The sequence below is a fragment of the Haematobia irritans genome, chromosome 5, assembly GCF_050003625.1.
Source record: "Haematobia irritans isolate KBUSLIRL chromosome 5, ASM5000362v1, whole genome shotgun sequence".
Taxonomy (NCBI): Eukaryota; Metazoa; Arthropoda; class Insecta; order Diptera; family Muscidae; genus Haematobia; species Haematobia irritans.
Genome location: NC_134401.1, coordinates 23,637,215 through 23,664,446, shown reverse-complemented (window position 1 = coordinate 23,664,446; position 27,232 = coordinate 23,637,215). Strand labels below are relative to the sequence as shown.

General features: G+C 29.1%; 1 protein-coding gene across 1 annotated transcript in view; it reads right to left on the bottom strand.

The window, feature by feature from the left end:
- The window catches only part of so (SIX homeobox 1 protein sine oculis), an 86,785-nt gene extending 81,567 nt beyond the window's left edge, over window positions 1-5,218 (bottom strand). Inside the window, exon 1 of the mRNA XM_075311861.1 lies at window positions 4,620-5,218. The gene's annotated coding sequence lies outside the window, so the exon portion shown is untranslated. The remainder of the gene's footprint in view (window positions 1-4,619) is intronic.
- Window positions 5,219-27,232: the final 22,014 nt, after the last annotated feature.

The window sequence follows — 27,232 nt, the reverse complement described above, 5'->3', positions numbered from 1 at the left end:
TAAAAGTTTAACATTTTCGAAATTAGTTCAGAAATATAAAGTATATTGTCAAAACTTTTGGATTTAGGATTCCTCATAATATAAATTATTAGCAATAAATTTAGAATTGCGGTTGAAGCATAATTAGGGGAAAAACTGTGTAATAATGGAGTTTTATAGCTATGTATACCCTCCACAATAGAATGTAGAAATTTTGAACCGTTATAGTCCTTGGAAAAATGTTTTGATATATCCTTTAGAACTGAAACAAAAATAGTTTTTATAGATACATAAACTTTGTGTAAGTTCTGCACTGAAAAAAAAGCATGCCCGGTTCCAAAGATTTTGTCTTTACTTTAAAAATTTTGGTATTGATTCCGAGCCAAAGAAGCGGAGAATACAAGTAAGGATACTTTTAAGACACAATTCTCTTTTAAATTTAGGTTTTGTGTTCTTGCTTCTAGGAAGCAAATTTTAATTTTTCGCTTTTTCAGCTTTTTTTTCTTCATATGATATCAAAGTCCTTTAAAAACGACTTAACGACAGCTTTATTTTCGAAATTCAGACTCGACTTCCAGTATAAATAATGCTATGTTTCAAGTAAAAAACGTCTTTAAAATAAAGTGTTGAAAAACATGTCCTATATTTGAACGATTTTTTTGCTTTGTAGTCAAGATGCAAAAAGACAACAAATTTAAAGACAATTTCATTAAATTTAAAGAATTTTTCTGAATTATTAAAGTCAAGTTGACCATAGCCCAAACAATTTTTCTTTCATGTTACGGTACCCATTTTTAAGTGAAATCACTTAATTATAAGGACAATACGACTTCATTGAAAAGTTTATCGACTTTTGGACAAGGAAAAAAACTTTAGATCAGTGAAATGCGTCTTCTATGCTAAGCAAAATTTGCATTCGTATTTTAAAGACATGAAATCTTTGATCTCACGACAATATTTTTTTCAGTGTGGTATTTCTTATTATTGAAGAAAGGTCAGGAAAGTCGGAATACACACACTACTCGTATTAGAAGCATCAGTAGATGACACTTATTTGTAACTCAGGAGCACTCTGTAATACCTGTACGGGTTCTCTTAATGCAATATTGTACCTAATGACAAAAAAGGAAGACAGTAAGTCTACGCGAACTTTTTCTATGATGGGATAAAGGAGTGCCGAACACTCGAGCCAAAACTAATCTATCAAAATTTGGAGAAAATTTTACCAAAAAACTACCAAACAAAAAATTTTATTTTGCTAAATTTTATTTCTATAGACAATTTTGTCAAAATTTTATTTCTATGGAAAATTTTGTTAAAATTTTATTTCTATAGAAAATTTTGTCAACATTTTATTTCTATAGAAAATTTTGTAGAAATTTTATTTCTATGGAAAATTTTGTCACAATTTTATTTCTATATAAAGTTTTGTCAAAATTTTATTTCTATAAAAAATTTTTGTCAAAATTTTATTTCTATAGAAAATTTTGTCAAAATTTTATTTCTATAGGAAATTTTGTCAAAATTTAAAGAAAATTTTCATAAATTTGGAAGAATTTTTCAGAATTATTAAAGCCAAGATGACCTTAATCACACAAAAAAAATCCTTTCATTTTGAAATATCCAATTTTGTGTCAAATCAACTATAAGGACAAAACGATTTCATTGAAAAGTTTAACGACTTTTGGATAAGGAAATAAAAACCCTTTATATTAGAGAAATGCCTTTGCTATGCTAAATAAAGAAATAGACATCAAAATAAATCGACAATCAATTTATAATAAAGCAACTAAAAGTACCCTTCGGGAAATTGGTGCAAATTGCCTATCACAGAACTGGTACCTGTGCTCCAGTTAGTTGCAATTTTCACATTTAGTGAAATAAAATTATCAGAATAACCTTTTGTTCGACATATTTCAAAAGTTTTTTTTTTTTATTTCGGGTTCGATTAGGAGCCCAAATTGAAAGAGATTTCTAACAGTTTGTCCGAGACTGGTTCCTGAGGACCTGTTTATGGGTTGATCCTGCTAAATTGTCCCAGGACGTGTCCTTTGGGATGAGTCCAAGACGCGTCCTAAAATGTAAGTTTACTCCGTCAATGTTAAAGTGGACGGTCCCTTCCATACGTTTTGATGAGAACTGGGACTGGTCCATACACAACAGGGACTAGTACTGTACCAGTTCTGTGGTTGATCCATTTCCCGTAGGGTAGTTCCACACTTTTCCCAGCAAAAAATTGGGAGTTGTTCTAAAGGCACAACTTTAAAAGCACTTTCAAAAATGTCTTCACAAAGAAGTTAACTATTTTAACAACACAGGAAGTTTTTTACTTCATTTTTTTATATTTTAATGCGTAATTTTTTGTTTTCTTTTTTCAAATAGTTTAAAAAAGAGTAAGAATAAATAAAATGGTACAAATTATTCAAATTTTGCCACAAAAATGCTAAATCCATTATAGAAAAATCGATAATATTTGAAAAAACGTTTCAAACAAGCGTTAGAATGCATTAAAAATCATAAAAAGTATAAAAATTATTTATTTGGGAAAATATCACAAAATTTTTAATTCACATTCAAAACACTGAATTCGGATCACACCTTAAGAAGTAATGCAAATTCATTGCAACGGTTGTTGAAACGGTGGACATTCGTTCTATGACAAGTTCATATTACATTCATCGCTTCTCCGCCAATTTTGAATGACTTCCAGACCCAAAAAGAACGTTTTCACTTCTTTTTTGGCAACGCTTTTTTGCAGCATTATTAAGATATTAATTTATGAAAGAATAGTTTTCATATCAATTACTATTTTTTATTCAACTAAATCATAAATTCAACCACAGCTTTATTTCATAAATATCAGACTTCTACCACAACCCAAGTAATTCGATTGTGCATGAAAGTCTTTAGTGGAACTTTGTGCGTTGTACGAGTATATACTTGTTTAATTTTTATAAATTTGTAAAATCGTAAATAGGTTTTCAAATTCTGGGGGGGGTCTAAGCCCCCTCCCCAGAGGCCTTCCTACGTTTATGGAGACAGTAAGTGTACGCGAACTATTGCTGTGATGGAATAAAGGAGTACCGAGTAAGAGCAGGAAACATTTTTGGTTCTTGTAGTAGGAAATTTTTTAGTTCTATCTCTAAAAGAACATTTTTGGATGCACATTAAAAGTAATGACTTTGTTTTAATGTGCATCCAAAAATGCTCTTTTAGAGATAGGCTTAATTACCTCTTAACAATAAATTCACTTGAGTTTGTATATAGTAAGCGTTGGTTTTATGTTATTTTCGTAACGTTTTTTTTTTGTTTTTGAATTTTAAAAAAATTCGCTATAGCGACAATAAAAGGACAAATCAAATAATGGACAGTTTCAAAACAATAATAAGGTGAGACCATCCCTAAGTTCTCTTCAATATAGGAATTTTTGATAAACTATGTGCTAGAATTGTTCAAAAGCTCTTAACATACACTGATAGAGAAAGTTTCGCTATATTAACGAACACTGAAAGAAAAAACAGTGAACCCAATTTTATGATTTATTTTGAAAATGGTTAAATTTTGAAAATTTAGATTATTTTTAGAAAATTTTAACTAAACTGTATTACAAACGCTGACATCACGCCGATATCATAAAAATAAGTAAATATTTTCCAACAAATTCAAGAAAATTTATTAATTAAGTGTTTTTTTTTCACTTAAAATTTCATTAAAAGTCAACCAACGAAAAATTGTCATTGATATAATGAAACATTTTCATTAATACAATGAAAATATTCGTTAATAGTACGAAACGTTACGTTGATTGACAGAAAATTCGTTATAATAACGAAAAATTTCGTTGTATTAACGAATTTGTTTCGTTGGCTGACTTTTAACGACACATTTCGTTAATATAACGAAACTTTTTCTATTAGTGTAGAGAAATCAATGTAGCAAATGTTTTCAGTCCAAAGACCATGTAAAACTCATTGCTTCATCATTTCCGAATTCAAAAAGAAGATTTTCATTGCATTTTTGGAGACCATTTTCTTTTTGCTGGGTAATTATACTTAAATGCTTGGACTCTGTTATGCCCATATTGCCGCAAATCTCTCAACAATATGACTAAACAGTTCAATGTCCAAACTTGATAGTACCATACATATTTCATGGGAGTTAAAATCAAACAACCATCGTTTGATCTATATCTCCATTAGCTACCCAAAATACGGAGGTGAAGGATTTGTACAAACACCACTGGTGTGAATGTCCTGCGTTATCTGTAAAAAGACGGGGGTACTATATTCGGTTTCCGCGCCAAACCCCGGCTTGTTTCCACTTTCTTTCATGAATTTAGAAAGGCGAAATGGTACTCAATCTATATGGCCTAGATCTTTTCTATCCATGCGTCGACACGGTTTGATAAAAATATAATCGTCGCAATGAATATAGTACCCACCTTAATGTGCAGGCGGACTTTTTTAAATTGAAGGACTATCCTTTCTGAAAACTTATGGAATAACACCTTCCGCTGAAATTATTTTCCAAACAATCTTCAATTCAATTTGCCGACGGCATGGCAAGACATACACATGTATAAGTGTAGATATCCAATATTTTCGATATCTTGCTGCTATTTATATTATTTATATATTTACCTTTAAAATTTCAACTTTGATTTAATCCAATTCCATAAGCTTTGTTTTTTATAGAATGTTAAATAAAATATATTGCACTTTTTTTTAAATTTTTTTTTAAAATAATTTCTTTATCCATTTGCTTTGTTGATTTTTAACACATATTTTTGAATAAATCTTTTTCTTTCGCCAATATTCTGGCCAGTAATATCTCCTTTTGTTTTTTTGTTTTCTTCAATATTGCCACACTTTTTTTCAAATAACCAAAAAAAATCTTTCTTATTATAATTTTTCGTTATTTATTTAAACCGATGCATTCATTTGTTTTTCTTCTGATTTTCATTTAAAACAAAGAAATCACTAAACAATATCGGATTGTATTCTCGTAAGAATACCATAAAGCCATACGAAATTTATACGATTTTTTCTTTCTATCCGTTTTTATTTGTTTCAAAATTTTCGTTCGTTTAACCAACCACACGCAAAGACAGGAAACGTTAAACTAAATTCTCACACTAACAACAGAGCGACAATGCTCTTTTGTGTTGTATTCTCGAGTGGAGGAGAACAAAACAAAAACGAAACGTAACGTAACCACGCTATAGCCCGTTGTACCACCGTCTTCGTCGTTGTTGACTGTGTAACTAAATCGGCAACATACGATACGATCGAATAGGCATGGCAACATACCGCACAAAATACTACTCATTCACTCACACATTCACATATACATAGATGAGAGCAACCATCCTACAAAAGACAGCAGGAGTAAACAGTAAAGATAAATAAACAAAACAACAACGACAACAATAACCACAGTAAAGAAAAAACCACCATAACAACGGGGCCATCATCGGCCCAAGTATACCAAAAAGGAAAGCCTGCCACCACTACCACCATCAATAGCAACCACCTCTTATTGTTTCTTTACCAAACCCACCAACATAGCCATCATCAACTATCATCACTTCATTATCATCATTATTATTTCATGGAGTAGTTCTTTTGTTAATGTTTTTTTTATTGTATTTCTATTGTTATACTCTTCTCGCTTTAATTGCCATTGGGGTAGGTGTGAAAGTAACGGTAGATATTTGAAAAGAGAAACTGTTGTTGAGTGCTTTTCAAACTGGTACTACTAAAAAGAGACTATTTGTTTATTCTTATTGGAGTTCATTGGTTTGAAGGAGCTACAGTGCTAGCAAATTAATTAACCCTCTAATGCTCCATTTTTTTGCCATCTGATTAAATTTTCAATGTTAACGACACAAAAGCAAGAGAACTAAGCAAGAAAAATTTATACCGTAAAATTCAGCATATGCTGCAAAGCCTCTTGAATAGCTTCAAATAAGTTTTGTTTTTATTTTGCCCATTTTTGTTGTCTTAAGGTGTGTTTTACTAAAAGCTTCCTTACTAAATGAAGCCCTCCTAAAGGCGGGCTAGGGCATTAGAGGGTTAAGATTAGCATTGGAGTCGAGGAATTATAAACTGATTCCAAATAAGCTGAAAAAATTTGGTCCTAAGCTCAAGCTTCGATGTGAGGAACGAAATTAAAATATGAGCTAGGTTAGGATAGGTATGGTGGCATCCCAATATTTCAAGCTCCCTTAGAATATTCACTCTATTGTGGTATCACAATGGTGAATTTCTCCCTTATCAGGGAGTATTGGCCGATTCAATGTTTAGCTCAATATAGCCGGGTCTGAACGGCTTTTCACATTGCGGAGAAACCACTTAGAATTGGTCTTCAGCTTTTCTAAGAGTGGGTAAACCATCGCTGAAACACTTTTCTAAGTTCAGTCGAAACTGGGATTGAACCCCTGGCTCTATGCATGCGAGGCGGACATCCTAACCATCGGTGCACAGAAAAAATTTCACGAAATTTTTTTCAATCAAAATTTTAATTGAGTTTTAAAAAACTATTCAATTAAAAATTTAATTGATTCAACAAATTTTTTAATTGAAACAAAAACCCATCACAAAAATTAATAGTATTAATTAATTTTTTAATTGGGTCAATTAATTTTTTAATTGACTTTCAATAAATTTTTTAATTGATACTATCATTTCTGTGAGTGAAGACATTTTAATTAAAAATTAATTGCATCAATTAATTTTGTGAGTGAAGACAAAAAATAGTTCTTGTGTGTGTGGATAGCTCTTTGAAGCATGACCAGGCATCTAGAGTTGCGGGCGCATTTTTGTCAAATATGTAGTAGGGATTGCAATTGGGAATCAAATAGTAGACTTTTCGACCCTTTGACTTTTTTTCAAAATTTGGAAAAGTTGACTTTTCAAGTTTTCAACTTTTTAAAAATTAAAAAAAAAATCGAGCTTTCAAGCCTTTAAAATTTTCGAAATGTCGACTTTTTGAAAATTTGGAAAAATCAACTGGACTGGACTATACTTGGTTAAACTGGATAATTTAATGGCTTCCCATTTATGGCCTAACCGTGCATATGTATCCCCTTCAAATATTTTTTAATTTTTTTTTAAATTCAATTTTTTTTTTTTAAATGTTGAAAGATTGATTTTTTTGTTTTTAACTTTTTGAAAATTGCAAAAACTTGGCTTTTCGATTTTTCGACAATACAGTTTTGTTAATTTTTTTTTTAATAATCCCGATTTCCTAAAATTAACCAAAATTCTTCTTTCTGGTGGGTTCACTGTTTTTTTTTCATTGTAAGCGTTTTTTAGTTTATTTAACTAACGTATGCAAAAAATTATTAGAGTAAATGAAACTTTCTCCAACCATAATAATTCCATGAACTAAAATAAAGTTAAATTGGCTTTAGTGAAATAGAGAGCTCACTTTTTTTTTGAATGTACGGTGAGAAATAATGTGTAAAATTATCCTGTTTATCCATGGCTTCCAAAGTCATTTTTTCTAAATTTTGAAAAAAATCCTAATTTTCAAAAATTCGACATTTCCAAATTGTCGACAAATCGAAAATCCAAGTTTTTGCAATTTTCAAAAAGTCAAAAACAAAAAATCATTCTTTCCACATTTAAAAAAAAAATGAATTTAAAAAAATATTTTAAGGGGATAATATGCACAGTTAGGCCAGTTGATTTTTCCAAATTTTCAAAAAGTCGACATTTCGAAATTTTTAAAGGCTTGAAAACTCGACTTTTTAAAGTTTTTCAAAAATTGAAAACTTGAAAAGTCAACTTTTCAAAATGACTTTGGAAGCCATGGATAAACAGTATAATTTTACACATTATTTCTCACCGTACACTCAACAAAAAAAGTGAACTTTCTATTTCACTAAAGCCAATTTAACTTTATTTTAGTTCATGGAATTATTATGGTTGGAGAATGTTTCCTTTACTCTAATAATTTTTTGCATAAGTTAGTTAAATAAACTAAAAAACAGGAAAGAATTGTACACAAATAAAACATAAAAATTTACTAAATACATACTTCTCACAAAATAGTTCATTATTTCTTTATTATACCCTCCATCATAGGATGGGGGTATATTAACTTTGTCATTCCGTTTGTAACACATCGAAATATTGCTCTAAGACCCCATAAAGTATATATATTCTGGGTCGTGGTGAAATTCTGAGTCGATCTAAGCATGTCCGTCCGTCCGTCCGTCCGTCCGTCTGTTGAAATCACGCTAACTTCCGAACGAAACAAGCTATCGACTTGAAACTTGGCACAAGTAGTTGTTATCGATGTAGGTCGGGTGGTATTGAAAATGGGCCATATCGGTCCACTTTTACGTATAGCCCCCATATAAAGGGACCCTCAGATTTGGCTTGTGGAGCCTCTAAAAGAAGCATATTTCCTCCGATCCGGCTGAAATTTGGTATATGGTGTTGGTATATGATCTCTAACAACCATGCAAAAATTGGTCCATATCGGTCCATAATTATATATAGCCCCTATATAAACCGATCCCCAGATTTGGCTTGTGGAGCCTCTAACAGAAGCATATTTCATCCGATCCGGCTGAAATTTGGTATATGGTGTTGGTATATGGTCTCTAACAACCATGCAAAAATTTGTTCACTTCGGTCCATAATTATATATAGCCCCCATATAAACCGATCCCCAGATTTGGCTTGCGGAGCCTAAAAGAGAAGCATATTTCATCCGATCTGGCTGAAATTTGGTACATGGTGTTAGTATACGGTCTCTAACAACCGTGCAAAAATTGGTCCACATCGGTCCATAATTATATATAGCCCCCATATAAACCGATCCCCAGATTTGGCTTGTGGAGCCTCTAACAGAAGCATATTTCATCCGATCCGGCTGAAATTTGGTATATGGTGATGGTATATGGTCTCTAACAACCATGTAAAAATTGGTTCACATCGGTCCATAATTATATATAGCCCCCATATAAACCGATCCCCAGATTTGGCTTGCGGAGCCTAAAAGAGAAGCAAATTTCATCCGATCCGGCTGAAATTTGGTACATGGTGCTGGTATATGGTCTCTAACAACCATGCAAAAATTGGTTCCCATCGGTCCATAATTATATATAGCCCCCATATAAACCGATCCCCAGATTTGGCTTGCGGAGCCTCAAAGAGAAGAAAATTTCATCCGATCCGGCTGAAATTTGGTACATGATGTTGGTATATGGTCTCTAACAATCATGCAAAAATTGGTCCACATCGGTCCATAATTATATATAGACCCCATATAAACCGATCCCCAGATTTGGCTTGCGAAGCCTCAAAGAGAAGAAAATTTCATCCAATCCGGTTGTAATTTGGAACAGGGTCCATATCGGTCCATAATTATATATAGCCCCCATATAAAACGTTCTCCAGATTTGACCTCCGGAGCCTCTTGGAGGAGCAAAATTCATCCGATCCGGTTCAAAGTAGGAACGTGGTGTTAGTATATGGTCGCTAACAGCCATACCAAAATTGGTCCAATCACACAAAAATTGGTCCATATCGGTTCATAATCATAGTTGCCACTCGAGCCAAAAATAATCGACCAAGATTTTATTTCTATAGAAAATTTTGTCAAAAGTTTATTTCTATAGAAAATTTTGTTAAAATTTTATTTCTGTAGAAATTTTTGTCAAAATTTTCTTTCTATAGAAAATTTTGTCAAAATTTTTATTTCTATAAAAAAATTTTGTGAAAATTTTATTTCCATAGAAAATTTTTTAATATTTTCTTTCTGTAGAAAATTTTGTCAAAATTTTATGTCTACTTTGTCAAACTGAATTATATACGTATTGGATCGATCTTTTTTGATTTAATATATACCACGTATGGACATACAATTTAGAAGATGGTGTTAGGAGGTTTTAAGATACCTTGCCATCGGCAAGCGTTACCGCAACTTAAGTAATTCGATTGTGGATGGCAGTGTTTAGAAGAAGTTTCTACGCAATCCATGATGGAGGGTACATAAGCTTCGGTCTGGCCGAACTTACGGCCGTATATACTTGTTAAATTTCTAACTTTTACTACAAATGGACCCATCATGAACTTCCTATAGCACTAGAGACATTATTGCAATTTTTAACTACAATTTTTTCCTTCTAACTACAAAACTTTCTTTAACAAGTGAACAAAATTAATTATGCCGAATAAATTTTTTTGAATTTGTCGAAGAATATTTACCTATTTTTTGTGATAACGGTGTGATGTCAGCGTTTGTAACACAGTTTAGTTAATTTTTTTTAATAATCCCGATTTTCTAAAATTAACCAAAATTTTTCTTTCCGGTGGGTTCACTGTTTTTTTTTTTCAGTGTAAGCGTTTATCGTATTTCCACGCAACACTGTGCACAGATTCTCTCTCATACCAGTCTTGCATCTTCTATTGAAAAAGATCTCATTTAAAGAGAATTAGTTCTCTTTACACATTTACAGTTTAATAGCAATTGCTTACCATATTCATTGTGTTTATTTTGTTCTCAGTTATTTTCTGTTTCGTTCTCACTTCATATTATATGGCTGCTTAGCTATAGTGTGAGCGTGTGTGTATTCGTATTCCACAGCAAAACCAGTTATTTGCTTTATTATTAATGGTGCCCAACAGTAACGCCCACTTAATAATCACCATTGTATACCTGTTTGGTGATTGACTTTGTTGTTGTTTTGCAATCGTGTGCTTCATGCTAGCTCAAAGAAATGGGGGGCGTTGTCATATTTGTTGATATTATCAATGAATAAAAGCAATGAAGTCTGCAATTGTGAGAGACATTAATGTATGGGTAAAACGCAATTCTCTCATTGGTTGAAAATTGAGTATGCGCAATAGTCGCCATATTACTTGTTGCGGTATTTATGTTGGGGGGTTTTGTTTGCCTAGCATCAGGGGTGTTTCAGATAAGCTTAAGGTTTTAATTACATTTTGACGAAAGATGTGTTGTTGTTGGGTTGGGAGTTGTTGGGTTGGGTTGATTGGATGTTAGATGATTGTGTGAATGAATGAGCTTTTTGTAAAGATGCTGCTATTATTTGCAAATGCTCTAGGGAGAAATGATTTTATAGGCATTTGAATAGGATTGTATTCCTGCACGCATTGATGTAAATTGATAACAACAACAACATTCACTACTCACTGTCTCCTTGGAAGACAAAATGCCAAAAGTATTTCAGTTCCATGTTAAGGTATGTAAATGTGTACGGTTATGTACAAAATGGTTTCATTTTGCAAGGATATCCTACTAAGAGGAGTATGTTCGATAGGTGCATCTGTATTTCCATGGTATAATTTGAGGCTTACCAGAAATGCGTATGCACGAGTGAGTATTTAAATTTCATTTTAATGAAGGCTTTGACGATACTGCAAAATATTTGCTTCAGGAAACTATGATGATATTACAGTTGAACGATAGCGAGGCTGGATTATTAAATTTTATTTTTTCATTAAAAGAAGATATTAAAGCCGATTTAACTTTATTTTAGTTCATGGAAAAAAATTTACATATCCTTTAATAAAAGAAGAAGCCAAAACGTATACGCAAATTAAGCTAAGATTTTTATTTACGTCCATTTTTATGAATTTCCGCCATGCTTTAATTGGCATTTAATTGCAAATATCTTCTCTCCGGTTAACTTTAACTGAAAAATTATCAGCACACTGAAAAAAAGCATGTCCGGTTATAACGATTTTGCCTTTATACGAACGATTCAATCAATATCAAATTGATTCCGAACCAAAGAAGCGGAGAATTGATGTAAGGTCAAATTTAAAACATATATTCTCTTTTAAATTAAATTGTTGCGTACTTGACTGAAGAAACATTGAACCCACCCGGAAGAAAAATTTTGCTTAATTTTAGATTATTTTTAGAAAATTTTAACCATACAGCATTACACACGCCGACAGCGCACCGATGTCAAAAAAATAAGTAAATATTTTTTCGACAAATTCAAGAAAATTTATTAGACATAATCAATTTTTTTCACTTGTTAAAGAAAAGTTTGTAGTTTGAAGGAAAAAAATTGAAGTTCAAAATTGCAAGAATGTCTTTAGTGACATACGAAGTTCAAGATGGGCACATTTGTAGTAAAGTTTACAAATTTAAAGAAATAATGAACTATTTTGTGAGAAGTAAGAATTTAGTAAATCTTTTTGCTTCTTTTGTGTATAATTTTTCCCATTTTTTTAATTCATTTAAAAAACGTATGCAAAAAATTATTAGAGTAAAGGAAACATTCTCCAAACATATTTAATTCCATGAGCTAAATTAAAGTTAAATTGGCTTTTTTTTTGAGTGTTGATTCTAGGAAACAAAGTTTAATTTTTTCGTTTATTCAGGGCATTTCATTTATTCATGCGCTTTCGGAGTCCTCTAAAATAATGTTAACGATAACTTAAATTTCCAAATTCGCACTTGACTACAAGTAGAAATTATGCTATGTTTGAAGTAAAAAAAATCTTTAAAATGCTTTTTTGTGCTTAGTCAAAATTTTATTTCTATAAAAAATTTTGTCAAAATTTTATTTCTATAGAAAATGTTGTTAAAATTTTATGTCTATAAAATTATTTGTCAAAATTTTATTTCTACAGAAAATTTTGTCAACATTTTATTTCTATAGAAAATTTTGTCAAAATTTTATTTCTATAGAAAATTTTGTCAAAATTTTATTTCTATAGAAAATTTTGTCAAAATTTTATTTCTATAGAAAGTTTTGTCAAAATTTTATATCTATAAAAAATTTTGACAAAATTTTATTTCTATAGGAAATTTAGTCAAAATTTTATTTCTATAGAAAATTTTGTTAAAATTTTGTAGTTTGAAGGAACAAATTGAAGTTCAAAATTGCAAGAATGTATTTAGTGACATACGAAGTTAAAGATGGGCGCATTTGTAGTAAAGTTTACAAATTTAAGGAAATAATGAACTATTTTGTGAGAAGTACGAATTTATTAAATCTTTTTGCTTCATTTGTTTATAATTTTTCTCATTTTTTTAGTTTAAAATTTTATTTCTATAGAAAATTTTTCAAAATTTTATTTCTACAGAAAATTTTAACAAAATTTTATTTCTATAGAGAATTTTGTCAAAATTTTATTTCTATAGAACATTTTGACTAAATTTTATTTCTTTAGAAAATTTTGTCAAAATTTTATTTCTATAGAAAATTTTGTCAAAATTTTATTTCTATAGAAAATTTTGTCAACATTTTATTTCTATAGAAAATTTTGTCAAAATTTTATTTCCATTTGGAAATTTTGTCAAAATTTTATTTCTATAGAAAATTTTGTCAAAATGTTATCTCTATAGAAAATTCCCTTAATGTCATGCTGCATCTATTGCCTTTAGACATTTTGGCCAAACAGTCAGCTGCAACAACGGCTGTGCGGTTGCGCGAGCTATCGCTGTGGTAGGAAAAAAGTTACGGTTACAGTTCGGTCCTCAAAATAATGCCAGATGTGCCTAACGTAGTAGATTACACTTTGGCGAGTCCACTTTTCGACAAAAAGTTTGAGACTCTAATCCCCAACAGTGAGGCGTGGTGCACACAGACCCCGGGGAATAAAGAATATATAGATTTCTACACTGATGGCTCCAAATTGAATGGACAATTGGGTTTCGGAGTATATTCTAATGATCTGGAACTTCGAATAGCGAAAAGATTACCCAATCACTGTAAATAGTGTTTTTCAGGCTGAAATATATATTAGGTGACAAATTGGCTGAGAAGTAATGTTCCAAAAAATGTGGGCATTAATATATACTCAGACAGTCAACCTGCAATAAAATCCTTGGACTCGACTCTGTGTTCCTCAACTCGAAAACGGCCATGGACTGCCGCAAATCTCTCAATGAGATGGCTGAGCAGTACAATATTCACCTAATATGGGTGCCTTGCCATAGGAACATACCGGGGAACTTCGAAGCGGATGAGTTGGCAAGGCTAGGGACTCCCTTACATATTCCAGGGGAACTAGAATCTGTTGGTATGACCCTGGCTACCTGCAAGCTCATGCTGCGTGAGAAGGCTGTTATGATGGCAAATGTTCGATGGGAGAATTGCAAGGGCTGTAACGACACCAAGCAAATATGGCCCCATTTAAACTTAAACCGCACACTAGATATGCTAGTGTTCTCGAGACGTCAGATATCACTCCTGATATCTGCTATAACGGGTCGCTGCCTGATAGGCGATTTTGCAAAAACTATTGGCGCGAAGTGTAATGACTATTGTATGAGCTGTCATGATGCGGAGGAAAAGGAATCAATTAAACACCTCTTGTGTGAGTGTCCTGCATTTTGTGTAAAACGCAAGCAACTTTTAGGAGCATATAGCTTCAGATTACTGTCGGATCTGGAAAACGTTAACTTAAACAGTCTGCTAATGTTTTTGGAACAATCTGGTTGGTTCAACAAAGAAAAATAATCAAAAAGGTTCAGCGGTTAAAGCTAGAAGTGGCCATATGTAATAGGTACTTTTAGTTGCTGTGGTATCACAATGGACTGAATAGTCTAAGTGAGTCTGAATCTTAATCGGGCTGTCACTTTAACCTAACCTAACCTATAGAAAATATTGTCAAAATTTTATTTCTATAGAAAATTTTGTTAAAATTTTATGTTTATAAAAAAATTTAACAAAAATTTATTTCTATAGAAAATTTTGTCAAAATTTTATTTTTATAGAACATTTTGTCGAAATTTTATTTCTATAGAAAATTTTGTCAAAATGTTAATTCTCTAGAAAATTTTGTCAAGATTTTATTTCTTTAGAAAATTTTGTCAAAATTTTATTTCCTTTTGGAAATTTTGTCAAAATTTTACCTCTATAGAAAATGTTGTCAAAATTTTATTTCTATAGAAAATGTGGTTAACATTTTATGTTTATAAAAAATGTTAACAAAATTTTATTCCTAAACAAAATTTTGTCAAAATTTTATTTCTATAGAAAATTTTATAAAAATTTTATTTCTATAGAAAATTTTGTCAAAATTTTATTTCTTTAGAAAATTTTGTCAACATTTTATTTCTATAGAAAATTCTTACTAAAAAATATAAAAACAATTGTCAAAATTTTATTTTTATATAAAATGTTGTCAAAATTTTATATAGGAAATCTTATATAGGAATTTTTTTTATAGGATTTTATCAAATTTTTATTTCTATTCTACCAATCTACCAAACATTAAAAAGTCTACCATTTTTGGTAGAATTCTACCAACGGTGGCACCCGCGATTGGCATGCGTTTATTTCTATGGTCAAAAAATTAACGAACTTTTGATTACAAACTTTTGGCCAAGTAAAAAATGTTCATATTGTAAAAGGTATTAAATGCTAGTGCATTGGTTTTATTAAATTTCTATAACTCTCTTTATCAAATTAGCTAGGAAGTGGCAAGAATTTCCAACACACCTTAACTCTGGAAAGTCATCCTTATTTTTGTACACTGACGTCGTCCTTCGTCATTTTGACTACGGCCGCTTTAAATTGCATCATGGGCAAAAATGAAAACCAAAATTTAGTTATGATGTTTATTCAGTTCATTTTTAATTAGTATTAAACAAAAATTTATAAAATCTTAAATTTGCCATTTACAAATCGACCAAAATACAGTTTAAATCAAAAATACAATTTAGCGTCGTCATTTTGACGAAGGATGACTGTCCAGGATTAAGAGATCGGTATGATTTTTATGTTTCAATTTTCTTTTGAAAACGAAATTACCACAATTTCACAATTGAAAATCCTTTAAAAAAACTTATACATTGCCTCCATACAAACCGACCCAGCAATTTGGGGTCTTGAACATATAGGCACCGCAATTTTTATCTTCTTTGTCGGAAATTCAATATTTAGGGGTGTATAAATAAGTGTGCCGTATATGGTGTGATTCGGTCCAAGTTTTGGTATAACTCGATTTGACTTCTTGAGCGTCTAGACATCCGAATTTTCATCCAATTTGTCTGAAATTCGTGCTGAAGATGGTGTGTATCGGTCTATGCTTCATTATAGGCCCCCATTAAGGCCGATTTCACGACTTCACTTTTTGAGCGTCTAGATATCTGAATTCGTATCCAATTTCCTAGAGGTATTTTTGGTCCGTAAATAGCTGAAGATGGTGTGTATCGGTCTATGCTTCATTATAGGCCCCCATTAAGGCCGATTTCACGACTTCACTTTTTGAGCGTCTAGATATCTGAATTCGTATCCAATTTCCTAGAGGTATTTTTGGTCCGTAAATAGTGGCGAACATGCAAACATCGAATCCACCTGAAATTTTATACATTTTCAAGTAACAAAAAAAAAACATTATATTCAATTCATGGTGGAGGTTTTTTGGCCGAAGCCGATGTTCAGCAAAAAAAGCCCATAATTTTGCTAAAATTTGTAATTAAAGAGGTTTGGAGTGTTTTTTTTTTATTTTATATTGTATTTTTTTAATGAAGGCATGAAAGGTAATTCAGCCCAAGTCTTATAATATTCTTTTAAAACTTACAGACTCTTTAATATAAAAAATTCAGTAGTTTCACAATATAATAAAAAACGGAGTTTTTGTGCATTTTATCTATGAATCCATTTCACTCTCTAATACTGTTTTTTTACTCTTCTCAATTTTATTGAGGATGAAGTCCTGTTTTCCAATATGGCTGATTTTGAGCTTTTGATTTTATCTGTACTGAGTGTTTTGACTGGGACAATTCGCTTCGGTTGATCGGCCTTTTGACGCCGAATGGCAAATGCCGATTCGTAGCCGATTAAAAGCGTCATTATTAGGATATAAATGTTGTCCATTGACCGATAAGTACAAACTCATCCATTGCCGACTGAGCTCATACTTCTAATAAATTGATTTCCTAATTATATTTCACCAATGGACCTGTAGTCCTTTTTCTTTATATCCATATAAAATTCAACTCATCTCCATGGAATGACCTTTTGACAGACATCATGTCTGTGAGATCTTTGTTTTTTTTTTTTTTTTTTTTTTTCGTTAAATCGATTAATAACACCAGCTAAGCCACACAAACATGGTATGGTGTAGCATATCTCAAATACTAACTTCTCTTGACAGGACTGACAGTAGAGCAGAAGACATCCAATTTCATATAACTAAACATTTGACCCACCTCGAACCTCATCATATGTCACCGTATATGCGGTGGTGTGTAATGCGTACGAGAGAGAGAGAGTACAACTCAAATGGATACGCATTTTTTCTACTAAACAAACACAATCACACACATACTGACTCTCCTTTGTATGTTTTCTCATTGAGGTGGGTATATCCCTGAAACTGTTGTTGTTGCTGCTGCCGACTTTTGGGGAATCTCATTTGTACAGAAAAATAAAAACAAGATTTTTATCTGAAAATTTGTTAAATTTATCACTTCGAACACACCATGTGGTGCTGGTGTGGTATCATCGTCATTGTGATCAGCTATAGCGTCAACAGCATCATCATCATCGTCATTATGATCATGCGATGACCCGCTAATACTGGGATAAATGTCTTTTTTTTCTGTGCTTTGTGTTGACTCTGATGTGGTTGTTAAAGGATTTGGTTTGTCTGCTGTATGTATGAGACTGAATTCCTTAACAAATTGTTTGATTTTCAGTATAGCCACTTTTCACTTCAAGAAAGCTATGGAAGGAGTGTTAAGGTTAACTTCAATTAGTATCCACGGCCTACTAAGGATTGTAGCTAAGAAGGGATTTGAACTCGTCAGTTAAGCAGACAATGTTATAATACTTCTGCAGGGAAGGGATCCTAACAGACTCCCAAGGAGGGCAAAGTCTTTGTAAGGGTTTCAGGACCAGTAGAAAATGTTTTCAAAATTTTATTTTTATAGAAAATTTTGTCAAAATGTCCTTTCTATACAAAATTTTGTCAAAATTTTATTTCTATAGAAAATTTTGTCAAAATTTTATTTCTATTGAAAATTTTGTCAAAATTTTATTTCTATAGAAAATTTTGTCAAAAATTTATTTGTATAGAAAATTTTGTCAAAAATTCATTTTTTGTCAATATTTTATTTCTATATAAAATTTTGTCTAAATTTTATATCTATAGTAAATTTTTTCAAAATTTTATTTCTATACAAAATTTTGTCAAAATTTTATTTCTTTAAAAAATTTTTTCAAAAATTTATTTCTCTAGAAAATTTTGTCAAAAATGTATTTCTATCGAAAATGTTGTCAACATTTTATTTCTATAGAAAATGTTGTCAAAATTGTATTTCTATAGAAAATTTTGTCAACATTTTATTTGGATAGAAAATTTTGTCAACATTTTATTTTTATAGAAAAGTTTGTCAAAATTTTATTTTTATAGAAAATTTTGTCAAAATTTTGTTTCTATAGAAAATTTTGTCAAAATTGTATTACTATAGAAAATTTTGTCAAAATTTTATTTCTATAGAAAAATTTTGTCAAAATTTTATTTCTATAGAAAAATTTGTCAAAATTTTATTTCTATAGAAAATTTTGTCAACATTTTATTTCTAGAGAAAATGTTGTCAACAATTTATTTCTATAGAAAATTTTATCAACATTTTATGTTTATAGAAAATTTTTTCAAAATTTTATTTCTATTGAAAATTTTGTCAAAATTTTATTTCTATTGAAAATTTTGTCAAAATTTTATTTCTATAGAAAATTTTGTCGAAATTTTATTTATATAGGAATTTTTATCAAAATTATTTCTATAGAAAAATTTTGTCAAAAATTTATTTCTATAGAAAATTTTGGCAATATTTTAGTTCTATATAAAATTTTGTCAAAATTTTATTTCTATAGAAAATTTTGTCAAAATTTTATTTCTATAGAAAATTTTGTCAAAAATTTATTTGTATGGAAAATTTTATCAATATTTTATTTCTATAGAAAATTTTGTCAAATTTTTATTTCTATAGAAAAATTTCTCAAAATTTTATTTGTATAGAAAATTTTCTCAAAATTTTATTTCTAATGAAAATTTTGTCAAGATTATATTTGTATAGAAAATTTTGCCAAAATTTTATTTCTATAGAAAATTTTGTCAAAATTTTATTTTTATAGAAAATTTTGTCAATATTTTTTTTCTATAGAAAATTTTGTCAACAATTAATTTCTATAGAAAATTTTGTTTCTGTAGAAAATTTTGTCAAAATTTTATTTCTATAGATAATGTTGTCAAAATTTTATTTCTATAGAAAATTTTGTCAAAATTTTATTTCTATTGAAAATTTTGTCAAAATTTTATTTCTATAGAAAATTTTGTCAAAATTTTATTTCTATTGAAAATTTTTCCAAAATTTTATTTCTATAGAAAATTTTGTCAAAATTTTGTTTTTTATAGAAAATTTTGTCAAAATTTTTATTTCTATAGACAATTTTGCCAAACTTTTATTTCTATAGAAAATTTTGTCAAAATTTTATTTCTGTAGGAAATTTTATCAAATTTTTTTATTGCTATTCAGTCTACCAAACATTAAAAAATCTAGAATTCTGCCAACTGTGGCAACCGCGATTGACATGCGTTTATCTTTATGGTCAAAAAATTAACAAACTTTTGATTAGAAACTTTTGGCCAAGTAAAAAATTTTCCTATTCGAAAAGGTGTTAAATTCTAGTCAATTGGTTTTGTTAAATTTCTGTATCTCTAGGAAGTGGTAAGAATTTCCAACACACCTTAAGAGATCAATATGATTTTTATGTTTCAATTTTCTTTTGAAAACGAAATTACCACAATTCCACAATTTAAAATCCTTTAAAAACAAAAACCTCCAACAAATTAAAATTCTCTGGAAGTCAATGGCTATTTGGGAACTATTAAACAATGTAAAACTATTCACGCATTAATTTATAGTTCCACGAATCATATTGTTTAACTTGATGGCTTGTTAGCCCTCTTATCCCAGGATCCAACCATAAAGAATCATCATTAAATCTCAAAAACAAAAAGAGACACACACGGAGACACACTCCATTTCTGGCCACAACCGTTCATGGTGGTATTTGATTTGGGTGTTGGTTGGTTCGGTTGTTATGTTGATGATATGGATGGTGGTTTCAGTGGTATCATTATTCTCATATTGAATTGGAGATTTAAAGACGACGAAAAATTCCTATACCAAAAACAAATGAAATTTAATTGCGCTAAAACTCAATCAATTTCTCACCGGCTCTCAGTTTACAAGATATACTCATAGAGCAGAAACTAACAATACGAACAACCAACAGAGATATTATCATTGATACACCACACCAGCAATGGAATGTAGGGATGCCAATCAAGATTTTTTTAAATTTTTCAAATAATGAAGGAAAATGAAAAGTATGGATGGCAAGCAAAAATTTTACAATGGGCCGATGATATTGATATTTTTGATTTTAAAAAAGTGTTACCACACTGAAAAAAATGTATGCCCGGTTCCAAAGATTTTGTCTTTACTTTAAAAATTTTGGTATTGATTCCGAGCCAAAGAAGCGGAGAATAAAAGTAAGGACACAATTCTCTTTTAAATTTGGGTTTTGTGTACTTGCTTCTAAGAAGCAAATTTTAATTTTTCGCTTTTTCAGCTTTTTCTCTTCATATGCTATCACAGTCCTTTAAAAACGAGTTAACGACAACTTTATTCTCCGAATTAATACTCGACTTCCAGTAGAAATTATGCTATGTTTCAAGTAAAAAACGTCTTTAAAATAAAGAGTTGAAAAACATGTCCTATATTTGAACGATTTTTTTGCTTTGTAGTCAAGATGCAAAAAGACAACAAATTTAAAGACAATATCATTAAATCTAAAGAATTTTTCTGAATTATTAAAGTCAAGTTGAACTTCGCCCAAACATTTTTTCTTTCATGTTATGATACCCATTTTTAAGTGAGATCACTTAATTATAAGGACAATACGACTTCATTGAAAAGTTTATCGACTTTTGGGTAAAGAAAAAAATTTTATATTAGAGAAATGCGTCTTCTATGCTAAGCAAAATTTGCATTCGTATTTTAAGGACATGAAATCTTTGACCTCACGACAATATTTTTTTCAGTGCACATATCCACTCCCTCTCACTAAATGTAAATGTTTCCAATCTGAAACTACATCCCTGATGGCAATCATTTTATACAACAAAAACGACAACAAGTACATTTGAGATGAGATCTCTCGTTAAACACGGCCACATGTGGTCAAAATCTAGTCAAAACAAACAGACAAACCTCCTGGTATCACAACAACACTACACCACACAATGCAACAGGAACATTACAACTACAATAACTACATCAACAGACAGACAGACAGACAGACCAACACAAAACAAAAACAGCAGGGGAAGACAATACTAACGACATTTATTTAAACAGAAAGAAAAATGGACAACAATAACAACAACAACACCAACAAAGCCCCAATCCAATAAGCCTAGATTTGACTGTAGATTTATAAGCAGAAGTGGGGGATACAGTGACTTCATGGTAGTTTCTATTGAAGAAAAATGTTGACAAAATTTTTCTATAGAAATAAAATTTTAACAAAATTTTCTATAGAAATAAAATTTTAACAAAATTTTCTATAGAAATAAAATTTTGACAAAATTTTCTATAGAAATAAAATTTTGACAAAATTTTCTATGGAAATAAAATTTTGACAACATTTTCTATAGAAATGAAATTTTGACAAAATTTTCTATAAAATAAAATTTTGAAAAAAAAAATTCTATAGAAACGTGAAATTTTGTCAAAATTTTCTATAGAAACGAAATTATGACAAAATTTTCTATAGAAATGAAATTTTGACAAAATTATCTATAGAAACGTGAAATTTTGTTAAAATTTTCTATAGAAATAAAATTTCGACAAAATTTTCTATAGAAATAAAATTTTGACAAAATTTTCTATGGAAATAAAAATTCGACAAAATTTTCTATAGAAATAAAATTCTGTAAAAATTTTCTATAGAAATAAAATTTCGACAAAATTTTCTATAGAAATGAAATTTTGACAAAATTTTCTATAGAAATAAAATTTTGACTAAATTTTCTATAGAAATAAAATTTTGACAAAAATTTTCTATAGAAATAAAATTTTGACAAAATTTTCTATAGAAATAAAATTTTGACTAAATTTTCTATAGAAATAAAATTTTGACAAAAATTTTCTATAGAAATAAAATTTTGACAAAATTTTCTATAGAAATAACATTTTGACAACATTTTCTATAGAAACGTGAAATTTTGTAAAAATTTTCTCTAGAAATAAAATTTTGGCAACATTTTCTATAGAAATGAAATTTTGACAAAATTTTCTATAGACATAAAATTTTGTAAAAATTTTCTATAGAAATGAAATTTCGACAAAATTTTCTATAGAAATAAAATTTTGACAGAATTTTCTATAGAAATAAAATTTTGACAAAATGTTCTATAGAAATAAACTGTTGACACAATTTTCTATAGAAATAAAATTTTGACAAAATTATCTATAGAAACGTGAAATTTGTTAAAATTTTCTATAGAAATAAAAATTTGAAAAATTTTTCTATAGAAATACAATTTTGACAAAATTTCATATAGAAATAAATTCTATAGAATACAATTTTGTAAAAATTTCTATAGAAAAAAATGTTGAAAAAATTTTATAGAATAAAATTTTGAACAAATTTCTTAGAAACGTGAAATTTTGTAAAAATTTTCTATGGAAATAAAAATTCGACAAAATTTTCTATAGAAATAAAATTTTGTAAAAATTTTCTATAGAAATAAAATTTCGACAAAATTTTCTATAGAAATGAAATTTTGACAAAATTTTCTATAGAAATAAAATTTTGACTAAATTTTCTATAGAAATAAAATTTTGACAAAAATTTTCTATAGAAATAAAATTTTGACAAAATTTTCTATAGAAATAAAATTTTGACTAAATTTTCTATAGAAATAAAATTTTGACAAAAATTTTCTATAGAAATAAAATTTTGACAAAATTTTCTATAGAAATAACATTTTGACAACATTTTCTATAGAAACGTGAAATTTTGTAAAAATTTTCTCTAGAAATAAAATTTTGGCAACATTTTCTATAGAAATGAAATTTTGACAAAATTTTCTATAGAAATAAAATTTTGTAAAAATTTTCTATAGAAATAAAATTTTGACAGAATTTTCTATAGAAATAAAATTTTGACAAAATGTTCTATAGAAATAAACTGTTGACACAATTTTCTATAGAAATAAAATTTTGACAAAATTATCTATAGAAACGTGAAATTTTGTTAAAATTTTCTATAGAAATAAAAATTTGAAAAATTTTTCTATAGAAATACAATTTTGACAAAATTTCATATAGAAATAAATTCTATAGAATACAATTTTGTAAAAATTTCTATAGAAAAAAATTTTGAAAAAATTTTATAGAATAAAATTTTGAACAAATTTCTTAGAAACGTGAAATTTTGTAAAAATTTTCTATAGAAATAAAATTTTGACAAAATTTTCTATAGAAATAAAATTTTGACAAAATTTTCTATAGAAATAAAATTTTGACAAAATTTTCTATAGAAACGTGAAATTTTGTAAAAATTTTCTATAGAAACAAAATTTTCTATAGAAATAAAAATTTGACAAATTTTATAGAAATAAAATTTTGACAAAATTTCCTACAGAAATAAAATTTTGAAAAAATTTTCTATAGAAATAACATTTTGACAAAATTTTCTATAGAAGTAAAATTTTGACAAAATTTTCTATTGAAATAAAATTTTGACAAAATTCGATAACGAAAATTCACCTAAATTTCACACAGGTAGATACACCTCTACCCTACCTCCTCTTCCTTTACATTGGAACCACTGTACATTTTATGTAAAGGTATTCTTTTTATAGTATAATCGTTATCACCGTCATCATCACATCGCACTGTGTCAAATCCTTTATGCATTCGTATGCAGTATCTTGTGGTTAAACAGAAGACAGATAATGCCAAATGACTACGACCGAATAACTGTGACAGCATCAGAGGCAATAATACTAACTATAGGCATAGCGATTATTTTGCGGACATTTTTGTGTTACCAGTAGATAATATGCATACGAATCGTTGTCGCCAATGGCAGTTAGCCAAGACTACGTAGTCATAGAGAAGACGACCACTACTCATTTAAGCCCTCATCATCACCACATACTGTTCTCATGGCGTAAACCAACATAAGTTCTACCGATTCTTAGTGGTGTTTTCTGTAATTGAAGTAAAATGATTTAACGGAGGCATATGATAATTTTTGGGAATATCTAGGCGCAGACCACTATGGCATCCGAAGCTGACACATTAAGGTTAGCCCCTTTCATTTGTCTTCACGGCATAAATGGCGGCGACGTCTAAATTCGATGTCGTGGGGGCCTAACGAAATTTACTCTTGACTCTGGTTAGCCCAGAATTTTTTCTATAATGATCTCATTCGTACGAATTTCACTTCGTTGGTATCAGAACCTGTTGAATGAACTCATTTTTGTATGATCAGAAGTTAAAATAACATACTCGTGTGGCGTCTCTATTCTCTACACATTAGCTATAATTAGAATGTAAACCAAATTAGTCATACGATTAATTCTAAGATTAGTTGACAATTACGATCATATAATCGGAATCTGCCTGTTTCGACAAAATATTAAAATAAGAAGCACAAAATGCTTAAAGAGTTCTATGTAATGTTCCGTTTCAGGCTTCCATCGCCCAAATTATTTGCAGACCCTCGTGACATACCTTACATTCTTAGCAATTTAAGATAATCACTTTACTCTTTGTCTGTTTACATCTCATACTCTCTCTACATCCCTCCAAAATTTTACACCTACTCCTACCAATAATGGATGAGTGTGATTTGTCTCACAAGTAGTAAGAGAAACGTAGTGGTGAATTCAATGTCAGAGAGATGCATTGTAATCCCTGTCCGGACTTCGGAGTATGTGAGAATGTATGAGAATAGTTAGTTATATGATATGCTCATCAATCGCTCGTTTGTAAAACCATTAAATTGATATCATGTCGTGTGTTTTGCATGATAGTACGATTGTGGAGATGGATATAGTATGTGAGAGAGGGTCTGATAGCCTGCTGGTCGGCTGGCAGACTGGGTAACTGCTTGAATGGGTTACTGTTTCAAACTGGCTGACATTACACTGCCTGACTAGTTGGACATTTAATGCTGTTGTTGTCGTTTTTTATGTTTTCAAAATTAATGTTGGAATGGGTGTTAAAAAATAATGATCTTAAATACATCCATGTTTACAAGAAATTCACACACGCAATGCCCAAATGAGCGCTACGCGCACAGCCAGCATAAAGAAGAAGAAGTGGTTGGCTCAGCATTCCTATTAGTGAGAAGACAATGGGACACAGTGGTTTCAGTTCACTCGTAACAAAAATAATCTACCAAAATTTGAAGAACGTTTTACCAAAAATCAATCGAATTAAAAAAAAATTATTAAATATTTATTTCTATAGAAAATTTTGTCAAAGTTTTTTTTAGTTTTATAGAAACTTTTGTTATAATTTTATTTCTATAGAAAATTTTGTCAAAATTGTATTCCTATAGAAAATTTTGTCAAATATTTTATTTCTATAGAAAATTTTGTCAAAAATTGTATTTCTATCGAAATTTTTGTCAAATCTTTATTTCTATAGAACATTTTCTCAAAATTTTATTTCTATAGAAAATTTAGACAAAATTTTATTTCTATAGAAAATTTAGACAAAATTTTATTTCTATAGAAAATTTGGTCAAAATTTTATTTCTATAGAAAAATTGGTAAAAATTTTATTTCTATAGAAAATTTTGCCCAAATTTTATTCCTATAGAAAATTTGGTAAAAATATAATTTCTATAGAAAATGTTGTCAAAATTTTATTCCTATAGAAAATTTTGTTAAAATTTTATTTCTATAGAAAATTTTGTCAAAATTTTATTTCTAGAGAAAATTTTGACAAAATTTCATTTCTATAGAAAATGTTGTCAAAATTTTATTTCCATACAAAATTTTGGCAAAATTTTATTTCCATACAAAATTTTGTCAAAATTTTATTTCCATACAAAATTTTGTCAAAATTTTATTTCTAGAGAAAATTTTGTCAAAATTTTATTTCTATAGAAAATTTTGTCAAAATTTTATTTCTATAGAAAATTTAGTCAAATTTTATATCTATAGAAAATTTAGTCAAAATTATATTTCTATAGAAAATTTGGTCAAAAGTTTATTTCTATAGAAAATTTGGTAAAAATTTTATTTCTATAGAAAATTTAGCCCAAATTTTATTTCTATAGAAAATTTGGTAAAAATTTAATTTCTATAGAAAATGTTGTCAAAATTTTATTCCTATAGAAAATTTTGTTAAAATTTTATTTCTATAGAAAATTTTGTCAAAATTCTATTTCTATAGAAAATGTTGTAAAAATTTTATTTCTATAGAAAATTTTGTCAAAATTTTATTTCTATAGAAAATTTTGTCAAAATTTTATTTCTATAGAAAATTTTGTCAAAATTTTATTTCTATAGAAAATTTTGTCAACATTTTATTTCTATAGAAAATTTTATCAAAATTTTATTTCTACAGAAAATTTTGTCAAAATTTTATTTCTATAGAAAATTTTGTCAAAATTTCATTTCTATAGAAAATTTTGCCAAAATTTTATATCTAGAAAAAAAATTTGTCAAAATTTTATTTCTAAAAAAAATTGTGTCAAAATTTTATTTCTATAGAAAATTTTGATCGTGATCAACATTTAACATTGGTAATAGATGTATTATTCAATTCGGATTCACGTTATGGAATGATCCTTCAATTTGTAAAGTAAGTATGTCAATATTTCCTACTTAATGTGTTACCCACTGTTCCTTAGTAAGGCATACAAAATTGTGACATGGTTTGATTTTTGTAAACACATCCCAGTCGATACCATCGGCAGCAGCAAATCCAATCCAATCCAACGATAAGCCAATGTTATATGTGGCCAATATGAAATTACTGGTGGCTCTAATTTTCCAAAGAGATAACAACAGAAATTTTTGTTTTCGTTTTTTTTGTTTAGTTTTTAGCAAAGTGTTACAATAACCATTGACCATGAAGTCATATCGCTGGTATCATCATATTCGGGATAATTTATTTACATTTTACACCTTTTTTTCTCCCTTGCCATTCAGAAAAATAAACCCACAATTCCATGGTTTCGAGTTTAGTTTGTTTATTGGAG